A 6,501-nucleotide genomic window follows, 5' to 3' on the forward strand; every position below is an offset into this window, starting at 1 on the left:
GGTCGTTTTCAATAAAGTTTAAAAATCCTGCTTCACAAACAAATGTCACAGCAACCACCTGACAAATGCGTGTGACTGAGGACTACACACATGACGCAGAACATTCACCAGCCAACATGAAATCCTGCAGGATTGTCCTGTCACTACTCCTATTATTCTGCATCCTTTTAGACCTTTAGAGGAAGGTTTTCAAAATGACAAATAGCAATGAGGCCCAACTGCAATAGCCCAATTCTAATGAAAACTCAGAGCTGGAAATCCAACTTTCTCAGCTATACCTTTGAGGACAATCTCCCGTCTAGATCAGTGAGACAATTTCTCATTGAAGGAACACATTTTCAGAAACATGCAAATGAACATGTCCCAGATTCAGCCCTGCTGGCTATCTACATATTACTTCTTAGTTGGCCACAAAGTGAGACAAAGTTTTAATGTGTTCTATGCACACACAGTGTAATTCTATGCAGTGTAATCTGGTGGCACATGCATCGCCTGTAAGCTGGAGTGATTTCTATCATGAAGACCATGTAGCTCAATGACAGAAATAGTCTGTAAAACGTAAAGGGAACCCTGTCCCCTAGCTATTAAGCTGGCTACAGTGAAGAGCGGGGATAATGTTTTATCCAAGTTTCTTCCTATCTATGTCCGGGAGACTTTTCTTTAGCTGTTCCTTTAAAGGTGATGTAAAGGCAAAACCAGACAACCTGAGTTCCTACTTCCTTCTACCAATAGTAGCCTCTGACATTATATTTGGCATTAGTAATGACTGTTGCTAGCTGGTGCTTTCTCACATAAAACACTGCCTTAGTACTCAGTGCAAGTCCCCACAAGAGGAAAACCTCTCAACAGCTCGCTCAGGTCTCCAGTCTGTCTAGAGCTATAGATGGCACAGCACAGTCTGGCTCTTCTTAGGCTCCCCAGGACTCCTCTCCCCAGAAAACGTTCTTAGTCCTCAGATATTTCAGTCCAACAAACCAAATGATCAACAGGCAAAGTTTCTGCAACCCCTCAGGGAGCAGCTTCTACAGCCTGACCACAGAACACGTATAGCTCCACCCAAACTGAACAAGACTTTACCTCTGCAATTTCCTTTCCTCCTCAGCACCCATTAACTACCCACAAGATCCCTTTTGTGTCTCGACCACATAGAATATTGAAGCGTTTTTACTATAAGCCGAGAGCTGAGCAGTTCCTCCATCCTGACTGGCTAATAGGAGTACAGCTCTGCTGACCCAATGAGAACGAGGATCCTAAATAAACCGATGAGAGAGCCTCTTTTCTCTCCTTCGCTCTGTTCACCTCGACTGCCGACACAAACAGCTGAAGTGGCCGGTGCCGGATCTTTCCGAAGGCATGAACGGAACAAGGCCCTTGCCTGGTGATCTATCGCTTGCCCTCTAGTCCCAGTGTAGGGATCTCTAGAACATGGGGTTGGATCCGTGATAATCTTGTCTGGTAAATTCACCCGCTCCGTTTAAAAACCGTTCCCCCCCACCCCACCAAACATCTGCTGAATTCCTCCATAAGTCGATTCATTTGTTTATTCATCCCTGTTCCTCTTCCAGTTTAGAGACAAGGTGGGGAAATTTTACATTCGTCGAGAGAAAACAAATCGAATCCTGGTCCAGTGTGAGCGCAGAGCTGTGGGTGTGGGCAAAGCCTCCCTTGTCCCCCCTTGCCCTTGCTCCCAAGCAAGGGATGGGTCATTCCTTAGGAGCAAGGCTAGAGAAAGAAACACCCTCCAGCTCCGACCAAGAGCCTGGCTGGTGTGGAATTACTGGAGGCCTCGGGTGTCTCTTGGGATTTCGTGGTTTCAGACACACACTTTTCTAGGCCGAGACAGGAGGGCCGGGGAATTGATTCGGTTGCACCCAGGTCCACGCTATAGTAGCAGCCTACAGCAGCTCTGGCTTCCAGTGGGTGGCGTGAAGGGCGAGCGCCTGGCAGCGGAGAGCCAACTGGCTTCTAAAGAAGAAGGGCGGGTGGTGCTGGCGGCTGGAGAAAACCCCAGGCACCCAAAAGAAAAAGAGAAAAAAGACGCCACCTAGAAGACAGCGGGCGGCTTTCGCCCAGTTCATCCAGCCAGGCTGCTGCGGCGGGTACTTACCGTGGGGCGGCACGGGGCGGGAGGGCACAGACGCTCAGCGGGGGAGGGCTCGTGTCCTCATCACAAAGCCAGCGGCCGAGCCCCCAGGCGCCCCGCCGGCCCCCCCGCTCCAGGCCGGCTTTTCACCAGCACTTCTCCAGGCGTGCGAGGGGCTGGGGCGTGCGAGGGGTCCCCACCTGCCCGGGAGCGCAGCGTCTCAGGGCGGGGCCGAGGGCGCTTTGCAAGGGGCTCAGGCTGCGGGGAGCCTTGGGCACGACGGCGAAGGAAACGGAGAATTTCCTGCATCAAATCTGTCCCTTCGTGGGGCTTGCGAGGGGAACCGCAGGGGGGCTGTGGCTGCCGAGATCAGAGTCACGCCCCGCAAACACCAGCAACCCCTCTGCCCACCGGGAAACCCCTCGGCACGTCCCACGTGCGTCGCACGCTCCGGGGTGCACTAAGCCTGGGCCACGCTCGTGCGTCACCTCCCTTCGTCACACTTAGCGTGCGGCTCGCCCTGTGGGCCAGCGCCTCCATTCACCCCACCCGTCGGCCTGCGCCGCAGTCGGCACAAGGCCCGCGAAACGCTGAGTCGGGGACCCGCTCGGCCGCGCCGGCGCTGGGACCCTAGACGGGGATTTCGCTCCCCCCAGGACTGTCTCTGTCCCCACCCAGCCCTGGGAGGTGTCACCCCTCCAGCCCGGCCCGGCAGGCAGACTCTGGGCTCTCACTCCTACGCCGGGACGCCGGGCCCTGGACAGACGCAGCACAAGGCTACAAGGACCCCCCCACCCAGAGCCCGGTGAGGTGTGATCCTCCGACCGGGGGTGTGAATTTATGCCCTTCTGTCCCCCAGAGCACAGGGACAGGCGGGACATGGCTGCCCACACAGCCCCTCCTGTGCTTGCAATTCCCACCAGTCAGAGCTGTTTCCTGCCACGGCTGGTCCCTCCCGTCGTTACTGGCCGGGGCCCCGGAGGCCAATTAGACAAGGAGCTTTGTGGAGGCTTTTCTGAGACGTCCCCTCTGAGAACCGGAGGGCAGAGCAGGACGCTGTTTGTGTGTCTCTGCCCCGGGGAGCTCAGGGGGTCGCTCTGACTTGGTTTTGTGGCCCCACACGGGAGAGACACAGAGAAGTCTGGGCCCCTCTGGCCGACGCTGCTGTCGCTAGAACTCACATCAGGGATTGGCGGGAATCGCCCCTCTCCCCAGCCCCTCTGCACAGCCGGGCACGGCAGGGAGATACCGTAGTGCCGGAAAAAGCCCAGGAAAGGGCAACGAAGCTGAGTCGGGTTTGCAACACGTGCCATATGAAGAGAGATTAGGAAGACTTGGATGTGTTACCTTAGACAAGAGGAGACTAAGGGGGGCTGAGAGACGTCTCTGAAATCATGGGTGGGGTGTTGAAAGTAAACAATTCAATGTGATTTACTTGTATCCATAACACAAGGACCAGAGTCAGCGAATGCAGTTCATAGGTGGCAGGTTTACAAGAAAGAAAAGGTGATTTCTTCACACGGGGAGGGATAGCTCAGTGGTGGGAGCACTGGCCTGCTCAACCCACGGTTGGGAGCTTAATCCAGGGGGCTGTTTAGGGATCTGGGTCAAATCTGTCAGGGATGGTGCTTGGTCCTGCTTTGAGGGCAGGGGACTGGAGTCATGACCTCTCAACATCCCTTCCAGCTCTATGAGATGGTATATCTCCATATTATTATGTCAACCTGCGGAACTCCTTGCTAGAGGATGTTGTGAAGGCCAGGACTTGGACAGAGTTCAAAAAAGAACTTGGTAAATTCATGGAGGACAGGTCCATCAGTGGCTATTGGTAGGGTGGTGTTCCTAGCCTCTATTTGTGAGAAGATGGGAACGGGCGAGATGAGAAGGATCAGTTGATAATTCCCTCTTCTGTTCAGTCCTTCTGGGGCACATGGCTCTGGCCACGGTGGGCGGACAGGACGCTGGGCTGGGTGGGCCTTTGGTCTGATTCTGATCGTTGAAGATCTAGAGGCTGTTGGTGGGCTTTTCGAAAGCATTTGGGTATCTTCCTCCCATTGAAATCAGCGGCTGGCCCACGCACCTCGGACCAGCGGACCGTGGAAGGCAGTGGAGCGTGTCCCAAAAGGCACGGAGAAGAGAAGCTGTGTTGTTCTCACTCCTCACGCCGGACACGGCCGCGTCTCCTGGCCAGCAGCAGATCTATCCCTGGCAAGGACCTTACCCAATTAGTGTACATTGAAACCAGACCCGGAAAGCAGTTCACACGTGTATTGAGGGAGAAGTCACAATAATTAGGGACAATGATTAAACAATCAATAATAAACAGCCGCACCCAGGAAATTAACCCCTGAAAACACAGAACAGGAGCTATCAATCAGGAGGGAGCCCAGACCCAAAATATCCCAGGTGGTCGAAGGAAGAAAAGGACGATAGCACAGCCCTCAGACCACAAGGAAGTTTACATTATGGTGTAGAAAGAAGAGAGATTAAAGAGACGGGGTCTTTACAGCTTAGAAAAGAGGAGACTAAGGGGGATATGACAGAGGTCTATACAATCAGGAGTGGTGTGGAGAAAGTGAATAAGGAAAAGTTCTTGACTTCTTCCCATAATATAAGAACTAGGGGTCACCAAATCAAATGAATAGGCAGCAGGTTTAAAACAAACACAAGGAAGTTTTTCTTCAGTCGGCGCACAGTCAACCTGTGGAACTCCTTGCCAGAGGATGAGGTGAAGGCCAGGACTATAACAGGGTACAAAAAAGAACAGGGCCCATCAATGGCTATGGGCCAGGACGGGTAGGAATGTGTTTGTCTGGAAATGGACGACATCTGGCGTTGGCCATGGTGGGCAGACAGGACACTGGGCTGATGGACCGCTGGTCTGGCCCCGTCCGGCCGCCATTGCGTCAATGGAAGTGAAGTGCACCGTGAAGCCTGGGACCGTCGGCTGCCGAGCTATTAGAAAGCTCGTCAGGAGGAACACCAGGGAGACGCCAGCGGAGAGATGGGTGACAAGTGCGGATCCCGCGAGGGTATCTGCCCCTTGCGTCACGAGGGGCCTGGGCCGCCGGAGGAGGCGCGCTGCCCGCACTCGGTCCCCGCTGGAGCGAGGGGCAGAGACGTGCTGAGCGGGGCCGGCGGGGGCGGGGCTTTTATCAGCCCCGCGGCGCGACAGTTGCGATGATTGACAGCCCGGCAGCGCGCCACTCCTGAGGTAAAAGAATGTTCAGGGGCGCCGGGCGGGAAAATCCAGTTCCAGCCGGATCAAGCCGGCTCTGCCACGGCTGAGGTCATCGGGCTGCCTTCCAAAATGGAGTCCGGCCTCCCAAAATGGAGTCGTGGGATTTCAGACCCGCTCACGGCCACGTAACAACACGTCCCTGACAAAAGTCACGCGCCACGGCTGGGAGATTTCCCCTCCACGCCGGCGGGGCCAAAGGAAACATTTTGCACCGGGGACGAGGATGACCCCCCTCCAACGCACACATTGGTGTGTGAATTTATGCCCTTCTGCCTCCCAGGGGAACAAAGGGCTCCGAGCTCGGTTCTCTACCGCAGACTTACCCTGCGTCCCGTCCTTGCGTCAGACACGGCTTTCTTTCCTTCCCGTCACTCATTGCTCGGGGGTGGGCTGTGGCTGAGGGGCCCAGGGGTGAGGGGACCACCCCAGCCCTCGCTCACTGCAAGCATCTGGGGGCCAGGCGAGAAGCTGGGGAGGGGTGCAGCCAGGACAGACGGACACACAGAGGGTGTGTCTACACTACAGGGTTTTGTTGACAAAAGTGGACATTTGTGGACAAAACTATCCCTGCGTCTACACTGCCGCCGCGTTCTGTCGACATCACGTCCACAACGCGGCAGTTCTGTGGACGGCGGTACACCGCGCTCTACGAGGAATGACGCCAGAGCCCTGTCGCCAGAAGGCGTCATTGCATCTACGCCGTCCTTTGCGTCTACACGCTCACGCCGACAAAGCGGCTTGCTGTGTCCACAGAACTGGATGTCGTCTGGCTGAAGCAAAAGACAGGACCATGCAGCATGTTAGAGACTCCCAAGATGGTTTCTTCGGTGATGAGCTTTCGTGGGCCAGACCCACGTCCTCAGATCATACGGCTGCCGAACCAGGAGGCTGGCTGGGCCAGCGGAAGAGCAGTGCTCCTCTGCTAGCCGGGGCTCTGCTCTGGGGCTCCCCACACAGCCAACGGCCCCCCTGCCGCTGTCGGGGCTTCCCAGCTCTGCTCCTGGCCTCCAGAGCTATGTGGTCCTGCCTCCGCCACTGCGCCCCGAGCAGGTCTGCTGATGGCATCACCTCCCCGACGTTGCCTCTAGCACCCCGGGACCGACCCAGCTACGACGCGTGGCCGAGAAACACCGAGCAAGGGCCACGGGCCGGACGCTCAACCCGGACACGCGGAGCT

Source organism: Pelodiscus sinensis, chromosome 30 (assembly GCF_049634645.1).
Source record: "Pelodiscus sinensis isolate JC-2024 chromosome 30, ASM4963464v1, whole genome shotgun sequence".
NCBI classification, from domain to species: domain Eukaryota; kingdom Metazoa; phylum Chordata; order Testudines; family Trionychidae; genus Pelodiscus; species Pelodiscus sinensis.